Here is a 12,494-nt window from a genome sequence, read left to right on the forward strand (position 1 = left end):
TCGCTTCTCAGTGCTGTAACTTGTAAATGCGTAAACATAAATGGCTGAAGTTTTGACAGGCGTCATTTGAAGGATCAAGCTCGACGAAAATAGTTCACATTATTGAATACTAATGCCATCTCTTAGAATTTTCAGGTACTCATCAGACTGCCTAGTAATTCAATTTCGCTGCACGACAGAATATCTTCGATTGTCAGATTAATAAGCGGGTTCCCGTTCCGAGTTGCTTCCTCTTTCTGCATCACCAGGGAATCTACTATAATCGTATATCATTTCCCTTGTTAGTACTCTAATTTTTCCTATACTAGTACCGATCGGCATTAGTTTGATTAGATATTTTTAAATCTTTGATCCAATTCATCAGATCCGCAAAAATGTTCAATAATTGATAACAGTTGCGCTATCTTTTTGATCAGTATCGTTTCTGAATAAAGTTTCTACGGATGTAATCTGCTTTTTGAGATCTGTGATGCCACACTCAATTGTTTCTTCATTGAAAGCGAAAGCGGCGACCGAAATTTCGTAACGTTTCTTTTCGCTACATTTAATCGTTTCATTTTTAGTTGGCCGCTAAGCATATTTCCGAAGAAACTACTCTTTCACTATCGGCGAAGCATGTCCTCGTCTTATCTCGCTGCAGATCACTCTCTATGTGCCTCTCTTTGTAAGTACTAACGTATATGCAAATTTTTGCTTCATCTAAATCCATTTATTCTGTCGCTTTCTGACTCTCGAGAGCTTTTTTCCGTTTCAGATATTTCTAAGCATGCACCTTAAAATGCTTCCAGATCATTAATTTATCTAAAAGCGTTATAGGTCTTCTAGAAAAGCCATATCTAAGACAATTAGCTGTAAATTTTTATAATGTTGAGGTTTGCTTTACTACATGGTTCATGAACGTGAGAGGTTAGTTTAGCACTGTAGTCTGTATGCTAAAGCTGCTGTCGACATTTTAAAAATGCAGTTTAATGAGGCTAGTGAATATTGGAGCGAGAATTGTAGTCCATATTTTTTCCATACTGAAGCCTTTATCGTCATCTTGGAAAATAAGGAAATTCAAGTCTTTGACACTATCTTGGAAATGCAGTGTAGTGATTTATATTAACTATTTCTATCTACTGTGAATGGGTTCTTAAAACTCTGGGAATCGTATGCTGAATGTTTTTATAAAATAAAATACCTCAGGACATTTTTGATAGTATTGTAAGAAATGTATTAAGTACCTATGTTACTCCAAATTCAAGGAAATTTAATCGTACTATGTATAATGTGAAAACTGAATTTGTGAAATGTATTGAGTGTAATACGATTGTTTAATTTATCAAGAGAAATAATAACGAAATAAATACTGATATCAATCAGATTCGTAAAAAGCTTCACTGTCTGCCTGAAGTATAGCGTAAAATTAAAGATAACAATACTAAACTTCAGGTTTTTGTTTATCATAAGCATAATGATGCAGTAATCAGACTAAGAAATAAAAGTGATTTTAGTTTGATAGTCAAATGATTATTCACAGATGGAAAATCTGCCAATTCATTATTGGCGGTGAAATGTTTGGAGTTGAGGATCTGTCATATTAACATCGACTTATTTAAAACGCACATAGACTTACTGGAGCTTACGGAAATAATAATATTTATCATATAATAGCGATTAGTGAGACATGACTTATTGATGTCATTATTGATCATATTTTTGCCATTGATGGTTATAGACTGACACGATGGGACAAAAAGGGAAAAGGGGTATTGGTGATGCATTCTATATCATAAATGACCTTAAATGACAAGTACTAGGGATACTTAATGGATTATTCAATGCATTTAATGCATCATGAATTAGATTTTTTTCATAAAGTGTCACCTATTATTTTATCTCTGATATATAAAAGACCTCGAGGAGAATATTGGCAGAATTTTAAATCCTATCACTTAGGGTTCAATCAAGCATACGATAACATCATAATTTCTGAGGATATTAGTTTTCATTAAAATTTTTGTGAAAATAGATCTACCTATATAAATAATCTTTTCTACTCCCTTCAACTATTTATAATTCCATAGGCAGTTACGCACCGTACTCCAACGTCTGATACATGGTTATGTATCGTAGATGAGGAGGAAAAAGTAACCTCATCCTATCAATTAACTGTTCCCTTTGTGGCTTGGCATGAACCTATAGCGACTGAATACTCCTGGGAAACATGAGGATTTATGCGAATCGACAACAATACCTATCGTGATATTCGGAACATTGATGACCAGGTCATTTATTCAAGTCTACGGTCTGCTAATTGGCGTGAATTCAACACCTACAATCTGTAGATAAAAAGCAGAGGCTCAATTATAATCTCGATTATGACTATAGATGAATATGTTCCATTAAGATCTTCTGTGCCAGAATGAAGAATTTGTCCATGGAGGACGAAAAATATCAAAATTTGGACAAGAGAGCGTGATCGCGAATACAAGATCTGGAAAAGACTAGGGGAATCTTCAACTTATGATAGCTATAAGACACTGAAAAATGTTGTCACAAGGCTATATAGAGTGGGAACAGTTGGATATAATATTAATAGATAATATCGATACCTACACCCTTAAACTTTATTGCTTGAGACTTAAGATTTTATTGTTTTATCATCACTATAAGGATTAGTTTTTATATCGAGTCACCAAAAAAATTCGACTCGGGCAGCTTTTTATACTTACCATAAAGGCTTTATATGTTAACGTAAGGGCGATTTTGAAGTAAAGTTTTTAGTTTTTCCCAATATTTAAGCCCTTTTTTCATTGTGAATCTTTTGCCATTTAAGTTTTACTTTGCAAGATTCATTCTAAACGGTTTAGGAATATACTCTGTAAAAATTTAACTTCACACAACGTTAACCAAAGCGTTCGTTAAGTATGCAAATATTGGAATTTTGGTAGAATTTTCCTTGTTGTAAAATTATTACATAATATATCTAATACATGAAAAGTTGGCAAAATTCATCTTGAAATACTAGAAAAATAACTCCAATAACGAATAAATTAGCTTTTAATTTATTCTGAAAAATTTAACTCGATAAAGAAGTTGTATTTTTCCAGGCTGAAATCCATAAGAGGAACAATTTCTAGCTGAGAGCTGAAGGATGACTCTACAGCAAAACAAAAAATACGCATATTTTTATTTTGTCTATGATATATGAATTTCAAGTCACCCGCTTCTTTTGTACCAGTCTACAACTGATCTACCCTGGCATATGTGGTAAATACCGCAAAAAATTTTTCCTCTAATAATAGGTTGGTTTATCAGTACAATCCTTCCTGTAAAAGCGAGTTTAATTTCCAGGTATGGTACAAGAATTTTCTTTAAAATTACTTTTTTAGGCCCCGCGAAAACACTGGTTCATAAACCTCTTGTCTCTACGCCTAAAGTTTTTCAGACCGGCATACGTTCAGTTGCGCGTTTCATAGTGTAGCATCCTGATATGTGGGTCATGATTGTTTAGGTAAAGATGAGAACTTTAGGTTACCTTTGAATATTCATTTGGCGTATATGCAGTAGTCACAAAATGGCTTCTCTTATTTGACGGAATTGGAGATGAAAACTTTGAGTCATCCCGTTGGTAACTAAACCCATAGACTGGCCAGTGGACGACATGCCCTATCTGAGAGCTATTTGGCTATTCTAACCTCCTTCTGTTTGTACACCCCCTAGATATCCGCTATCTAAAGTCCCATCTATGTTAAAAAATGACTTCAAGGAAAGGGGAGGTCGTATCCCAAACGATGCCACTACTATCTGCTCTGTTCCTGACAGATCAGCGATTGTCTGAGCTAAAATATTATTCGTCGGATTTAATGTGGTTGTTCCACACATCAACATAAACGCGAAATTCTTGCACACAAAAATCAATTCCATATATATAGTAATATAGAACAGGGCATAAGACAACCAATTTCATAATAATACAAACTTATATACAAGTAAAAATCAGTAAATGTCTCTTAACAAATGCCCACCTATCACTACCGAGGAGTTAAAATGTATTAAGAGGCATCTAGAACTATTGCGCTCTAATACCAGATGTTATCAAGATCTATTGCTGGAAGTTTTCTTCAATCCACCATCCTGCATTTTTACCTAATATCTAAAGTCGGAAGAGCCTACTGCGGAGTGGTTGGTGAAAAGACGCACAGTGCTCCTGCTGATGATGTGCAACTTGTCTGACCCTAAAAATGAGAGGTCAATAACTTTTCTAAACAACATGGCGCTAACAGAGACTTAGAAGAATGTAGGGTGAACGCGCTCATCAATAGATGCATCTACCAAGATGCTTCAACCTACCAGCGGTACTCATCGATGACCTGGATTGAACACCGGCAAGCTTTCGATTCAATCTTCCATAGACTTTTTATCTGTCTGTTGAAAAACTTAAAGGTTCATGCACACATCTTGAAATACATATAGAGATTAATGCTGCCCTGAAAAACAAGATTACTATCTCACCTGAAAAACATCATGTGATAACTAACAACGTCCCCTTACGGAGAGCCATGCCGAAGAGCACTTCTGCAGCAAAGCCGAGTATCGAAAGCATAAGATGACTTACGTATTTTACATGTATGGGCTCAAGATCTATGTTAGAAATAGAGAACGACTAAATCTCGCTCCAAGGATTGTCAACAAAGCAGTTTAGTTATTTTATAGTAAAAGAGTGGGAGTGCAAAGGAGTGACAAAGAGGGGAGAGAGCAGGGAAAAAGAGACAGGAGAGAATGTGAATGATGATGAGAGGAAGGGCGGTAGGTAGTGGCTTGGAGATGGGTTGGGAGAGGAAAAAGCGGAAATAAATTTGACGGTATGTGGGGGGGGGGCGAATAATACAATGCGGTACATAGAGCTACGCAGCACCTTTATCTGGTACATTTGGCTGCGTAGTACAGTCCTCCAGTCTATAGGGCTGCGCGTTAGAGATTTATAATGTGTAGAAATGCGCGGTAATTTCTGAAGAATGAAGGGATGCATGATAGACACGTTTGGTGTTCACGTGTGCACAATGAAGGCCAAATAATGTAGGGGTGCGCAGTAGATATACACTATATGCAAGGATGTGAGGAGGTTCATATTAGAGTTACATGGGTCGTAGAGATACGCAGTACGGCCCTTCAGGAGACACATCTGTCCAGTACCTTTATAAAATTCAGTATGATGCACAGTAGAGTTCTGTAATGCATAATGGAGTGTATCGAAAATAATGTGTATCAAAAACAATATGTCTCGACATACCATAAAAGCGATTGCTCGAAATGGGATTTTCTTTCAAGTCCCAACAATCAAGTAGGAAAATGGTGGAAAATGAGAAATTTTAGTGGATTGTGCGGTGGACTTGGGTTGGTGGATTGGGAAGCTGCCCAACCCGGGTATGCAGCTCTTCGCCCATTTTCCGGAGGGTAAAAACGACTCAGAACCCACCACGAGAAGGTGGCTGCACATCGGACTCCAACCTCTCCCATCCTAACCGACCAACCATAAATGGGAGGACTTTTTCACTCTGAAGAGTTAGGTTCCGAGTCCGCGCTTGATGCGGCGACAAAATTTTTCTTTGCCTTAAACTCAGAAATGATTTTTCTTGGCCTGAGTGTGGACTTAATGTACACGTCACGTGCCTTTACACCACACACGCTTTTTGCGGCTTGTGTAACAAATTCTACCGTTCTTTCCAGTGCCTGTATGTGACAAGGAAAAACTCCGACCAAAGTCATGACCTCAGAAAAGTCTTCAACACACGAGTAAATTGCTTCGTCTGCTGTTCCACTCTAAATTGGGGATTCAAATAATCGATCTTTGGGCCCATTTACCATTCCCGTGTACTAAGTCTCTTGAAAATTTAGTACAGGAACTAGGAAAATGCGTGAGTATGCTTCTCTGTCTCGCCTACTGCAACCGCAGCCTGCTGCCTCTTTATCAGAATTGTTTGAACTGTCATTTATCTAACATCCTATATTTTGTCGACCAACATGAACAGAAAAACATTTTCTTGTTGCGAAAAGTACGCATTATTGCTGATGATAGACAAACACCTTGATTGTTCCACTATTTCAAAAAGTAACATGCTACCATCGACAACGCAGTACTTGATCTTGATAGCAAAGTATAATGACACGTAAACTTTCAAGACAACACTAACTGAAGCTTTTAGATTAGCGGATGGCCTGGTCATTGCTTCTTAAATACGAAGTATCCTCTTTAATAGGGTTACCCACATTGAGTGTGCAAAAGCACTGGGGTCTTGCCTCGCTAGAACCTCAGAACACACTCCCGATTGAATGATCATAGAAATGGCATACAGGTACTTTGTATCCTCTAGCTGTTCGCATATTGCGTCAAAAAAAGTGTTAGGACCGCTGGTGGTACCATAAACAGACGAATTACACCACCAATGTACCCGGTGTTTCCGTTAGTTCCATCGCAGCCATCACAACAAGAAATTGTCTGACATAATTTTCATTTAAAAAGTTGAGGATGCATTTTGAAATATCAATTTCTGTGACCGATGCTGGAGTAGCCTGGCTCTTGTACAAGTGAAGTGTGTTCCTCCGTCGAGGTGTGTAAGAACCGCTGAGACTATAGCAGCTGCTGGTCTAAAGCTCAAGCTATACCTATCAATTACTAGAGTAGTATTAAGCAGTAGATACATATTTTGTGAAGCTTCTCGGTAATCTGACGATTTTGTTTGTAGCAACGCGGACTTTCTAGAATACCTTTTTCTCAGAACTGCAGTTACTTTCTTATCGACTTGGCCTGTAACCAACTTTCGCGATGTTCTTCAGTTTAAGAAAAAGAATTTCTCAATTGCCGGAACTTTCTTTGACTGATCAGGATAGTGGCAGATACTTCCCTCCGGATTAGCTGGGACGATAGAGCACTTACAAAAAGCCACCTCGAAAAGTACATTAGACTCTTCAACACATTTTTCAACGTCCGCTTTTAAACCACTACTGTCTTTCCTAGACTTATTCTGGTATGACTAGAAGAAAAAGACTAGTGTCTTAAGAATCAACGATGAAGCGAAACAAGTAGGAACAAGTCAAAACGAGTCGAGATGAAACGCAAGCGCCAGTCAAAACAACGAAGCTAGCGTAGGAACAGGACGGCTGGCGGGCGACGTGCAGTAACAGGAGGGAGAGGAGGCGGTGCAGTGGTGGTGTTGGGGGTCCTTAGCCCCCACCCCACATACACGGCACTATTTCTCAGTCCCTAGCATGTTGCAGTGCTTAGCTTCAGGTTTTCGTGCAAAGCTATGAGCAAATTTGCATGTTTTCATCAAAATTTCAAAATTTCAACAGCACAAGATTGCGTAGTAGATACCTGTGTTGTGCATGTCTGGGCAGTTGAGTCCTCCGAATCGCATGGTTGTGCAGTAGATTCCTATGATATTCAGCGCAGCGCAGTTAAGTCATATTTTGCGCATGTCTGTGCATTAGAACACTGTCATGTTTAGGGTTGCGCAGTAGAGTCCTACGATGCACGTGACTGTGCAGTAAATGTGTTCTAAATATAGGAATGCCGAGTAGATATGCACTGTACTCAATACTGAGCATTGAAAACCTCCGATATACATGGCTAGCTTATCTGCGCACTGCGGTCCTGTAGTACATTTAGCTGTATAGTATTCTTATGCAATATATTAGGCTGAGCAGTAGTGTCATATACGGTGAGTGGATGCACATTACAAACCTGTATTGTACAAGTCTGCGCAGACGAGTCCTGATAAGTACAAGGATGCTAAGTAGAAGCTAGGAATGTACAAGGTGGTTTAGTAGAACCTTTTCATGTTCAGGGCTGCATAGAAAAATCTTAAAATGTGCAGTCATGCGCAGTAGAGTCAGGCGGTGCAATGGGAAGCGCAGTACCGCGATGTAATTTGTGAACACTGTGCAGTTTCATATCTTGTAAATACTTACTGTGCATGTCTATGTAATATAAATGCCTGCTGTACAGCTCTAAATACTATATGTATGTACTGCGCATCATTACTTTTCATATTTCTCTATTGAGTAGTTCTGAGAACTGCATAGCTCTACTTCGCAGCGTGATGTACAAAAACAGTGTACGGCACAGCTTGGTATTTTGCCGATATCTACTGTGCATCCTTACATATCTTAGATATTTATAATGCAGTCTAATTGATCACAAAAGTATACTGCGCAATTTTGTGTCCCATAATTACCTACTATGCAGCTCTATGTATTATAAACCCCTACTGCGCACCACTAAGTATCATATGTATCTACTGCCCGTTCTTACTTACCATATGCATCAATTGCGCAACTCTTAACACTACAGACTTTTACTTCTCAATATGACGCTTAAAAAGTGTACGGCACAGCCTGGTGTTTCACAGATCTCTAATGCGCATCATTGCATATTTTAAGTCGCTAATGCGTTGCCTTATGCTCTAAGCACCAAAAAATTCTACTGCGCATACTGAAATAGCGTAAATCCCTATCGCGTAAGCATTCGCACTGCAGGACTCTGTTGCACATCCAAATTTACCAAAAAAGTATACGGTGCAGTTGTATGATTAATAAATACCTAATGCACAGGCCAAGGTCACACGAATACATACGGCTCATCCCGATATACACCTGGTATCAACTGTGCAGTCTTTTTTACCATAACTGGCTATTGCGCAGCTCTGAGTTTTTCAGGGCTCGACTGCGCAGGCTAGTTTATCACAAAAGTGTACTGCGTAACTTGATGAACAATAGGTGTTAACTGCGAATCTTTATGCCCCATAAATACCTACTGTGCATCCTTACATATCGTATGTTTGTACTCTGCAGACTTATGTACCATGTTTGTGCACTTCGACCCTATATGCTTAACAGATATCTACTGCGCATTTTTAAGTATTCTGGGACTCTTTTGCCCACCTAGCACCCCCCTTAAAATGGTGCCTTCCTTTTTGTCACTCTTTTTTACTCCCACTCTTTGATGATGAAATTCCTTGACTTATAATGGAATTTTTATATGCTGTTATTAGAAACCATTTTGAAGAAAATACACAAAATACCTCAACCACAAAATACAATTCTTAGATGTATTTCAAATAATATTTTAAACTACTTAAAGGTATTTTTTAGCTGTATTTGAACTGCATCAGATATGTTTGCATTTTCCCTGGAATTTATTTCAACTAAATGGTCCTAAAATAAATGTATTTCAGCAATGTAGTTAAGGTTTCTTGTGCCCAGCTCTGATTATCAAAGAATATACTCGAATTGAGTACATTTTAATTTGCAAATCCACATAAGTAATACAGATACAGATACTTAAATAATGAAACGATTCCAGACACTTATTTTCCTTTCACTATGATGCATACTCTTTTTAAAATTATAATCAATTGGAAATGAAATTCCGTCGTAACAAAGAAGCTAGTTACGCGCATTTTCTTGAAAAAATTTAATTCAAAAATGTTGTTATAAAATAAACGATCGCAATATTCTGGAAAATTTGTAAGCGTTATCAATTGACGATTTTAAAGATTGGTGCTCAATAAATGAAAATTCTTGGAGAACAGTAACACAATTTTTTGAAGATTCTAAAAATCCAATTAATTGACAAAAGACTCAGAATAATTCGGAAAAAATTTCATTTTGTAATCAAAAAGGGACTCAATACAGTCACTCGCACGTTTGGACAAGTAACCAAAAGGGCAGCCACAGTAAAAAAACCAGGTAAAAGAGTATGAACAAATCTAGTTTCATTTTCACCTTTCGAATTTCCTTTCCCTCTTTTTCAAATCACTGGTTTCCAACCTTATTTCAAGTCAAACCTCCAACGTAGTTTTCAAAACAATATATAAATCTAGATACGCTTTCTAGCCTTTCAGACGTTCCCGATGAGCAGAGAGTTGAGTTTTGTATTAGGTCTTTCGAAGAGTGTTTCGCACATCTTTTTCGATAGATTTTTACAAGGACGGACCCATTGTTTAGCAACAAAAACTATTTGCGACCGGCTTTGATAGTCTTGATTTTGTCGAGATGGCCATTTTGGGATTTACTTTAGGAGGACGCGCAGGGAGTTGTGGGCAATTATAGTTGAATCTGCCGCCAGTAGAGGGCTTTCAGTTTCCATGACGTTGATTCAGACTATCACAGGCACGTCCTTCCTTGGCTGTCGTGCGCGTATCGGTCTTCAAGAGCGTTTGCAAGCGCGATTGCAGAGGGCGACACCTTGTGTCCGCTCTTCGGTCTGCCGCTCATTCATACCATCCAAACGACGCTTTATAGCCGACACACCGTCTGCCGTCCATCGGTCTGGTAATGGGCCAGACACGTTTCTTATCTGGGAATGTTATTAGCGTGGATTACTAGAAAATTGTAAAAGACAATTCCTATATTGCGCGCATAGCCACGGAGACTAGAAGGCTCAGTCAGAAGACGTGCATTGAAACAGATTGTCATAATTTCAAATATGGCAAAAATGAAATTCGCATGATTTTAAAGTGTTGTACATTTAGTAGTGGAATGTATTTGTATAGGGGAGTTTCTGATTACAGATTTCTACCTTACGAAAACGAGAAGCTTCGATCTGTAGTGGTTCGTGTCCGCGCTAAATTTTCTGAAAAAAGTGGTTCATGTGTGTGCTAAGCTTCGAGAGCATTCTCGAAGGATGATTTATTGCTTGCTTCTCGATGAGACATAAGAGGGCTATTAAGCCAGGGTGACTAAGATACTTTTATAGTAGGACTATTAAGCTAGGGCTACTAAGCCACTTAAACAAGGGGGATACTAATCCACTTTTATAAGACGAAGACTGGTTATATGGCTATATACTGACATCGAGAAAATTCGGCAGCTTACACGACATAATCATGTTGTACAAGTGCGGGTGTGCATGTTAGTGTGCGCAAGTGTGTGTGGCTGTGTTTAAGCGTGCGTGTGTGTAGTTAGCTTCCAGAACATACTTAAATGGTCCTGATGACATCACAGCATAATAATAATATTGCATCCTTCTAGATAAGACATTCGTTTAATGTGATAAAAATATGCAGGTGTATAGGTGAAATTTGATATGGAGAGCTACATATGGCATCCTGTTTTGACTATTTATTTAATGCGTAAATAATTAGCGGAAAATTCTGAATTATAGAATCTTCCAGAAAATTAAAAAATATTTAAAGTTAGTCAAATGGTTTAGGCAAGAATGGTATCTAAAATCATAATAAAATCATTCCTTATGCTCGTTCGACGCTTATCGCTCTTTATATCATATAACGATATTCGAGATGAAATAGCATGCCTTTTTTATCTACTGATTTATGCTTGCTTTTCAGCTCTCATTTAGAAAGGTCAGTTTTTTAAAAATCACACTATAATGCTTAATCTTCTGAAACAAAGAGGTAGGTATATAATACTATCAGATATTATAGAAACATACCTTACCGATATTATACAGCTATACTAGTTCTTGCTATGTTTGCAGAATATTCCTAATGACGTCATCAAATTTTTGTTACACAATTTCTGAAAAGAATATTTTTTTAATAACGTCAAGGTTATTGTAAATTATGCATAACATTTCAACGCTGCAAAAACCCTTATATTTCAAACGTGTCTAGACGTGTCGATTATGATTTAGAATATCCTAAAAAATTTCGAAAAAGAGGGCATATATTAATAGATAAAGAACGTAAATAATATACAGCATCTATAGTTTAGAGAGAAAGAGAGATGGAGAGCGAATGCTATGTATTGAACAATGTTGTTATTCAAAAATATCATTTGAGATAAAGTAAATATAATTCGAAAACTCGTGACCAAAGCTTGTCCTGAGCCTGCCCTGTCTAGGCTAGAGACACGTGGAAAATAGCAAACTTTGGTTACAATGTACAGGTACGTACCAGGTCTGAATCAGATACGTAAGGATGTTCATCAGATCGCTTACCTGTAGCAGTTGTTATGAATTGAAATCGCCATAATTACTTTATTTGAATCGATATGATCTTCATTGAATTTTCCATAATATGTATTAAAGTTGGAGAATGACAATACGTGATTTTATAATTACACTTAAAGTAAGACACTTGAAATATTCAGCAAAATACAATATTATTCATGGAATATTAGGTCTTTCCAAATCCATGAATAGATTGAGTGATTGCTTATATGTTTTCACACATTATTTTTTAGTTAGTATATTTACAGGTTCTTATTAGGTCTGAATTAGGCACGCCAGGGTGTTGCGCGTCGCTCTCGGCTGGAAAGTTTTTTGTCTCTACATCAGTATGTAGATGAGTTATATGAACCACAAACTTTTGTTTTGTTCCTGATATGTGATAATATTATTACGTTTGAAATTTGACTAATAAACGTTAGCGCAAAGTTATATTTGTAATAGGATGTTGGAATATTTAAAGTAATAGATTCATTGAGTGCTTGCTTGAATAAGTTTACACATTCTTACATTCTGATTAGGAAAGGTATTACATTTTGTA

At 37.4% G+C, this 12,494-nt stretch overlaps 1 protein-coding gene across 3 annotated transcripts in view; it reads left to right on the top strand.

Moving 5' to 3' along the window:
* LOC117177326 (homeobox protein OTX2-A-like) overlaps positions 1-12,494 on the top strand; it is a 643,707-nt gene that overhangs the window by 437,692 nt on the left and 193,521 nt on the right. Inside the window, exon 1 of one of the 3 annotated variants that reach the window (XM_033367950.1) lies at positions 3,143-3,252. The exons of the other annotated variants lie outside the window; for them this stretch is intronic. The gene's annotated coding sequence lies outside the window, so the exon portion shown is untranslated. Of the gene's footprint in view, positions 1-3,142; positions 3,253-12,494 lie in introns of those variants that run through there. 3 annotated transcript variants of the gene reach the window in all.

This window comes from Belonocnema kinseyi, chromosome 7 (genome assembly GCF_010883055.1).
Source record: "Belonocnema kinseyi isolate 2016_QV_RU_SX_M_011 chromosome 7, B_treatae_v1, whole genome shotgun sequence".
Classification (NCBI taxonomy): Eukaryota; Metazoa; Arthropoda; class Insecta; order Hymenoptera; family Cynipidae; genus Belonocnema; species Belonocnema kinseyi.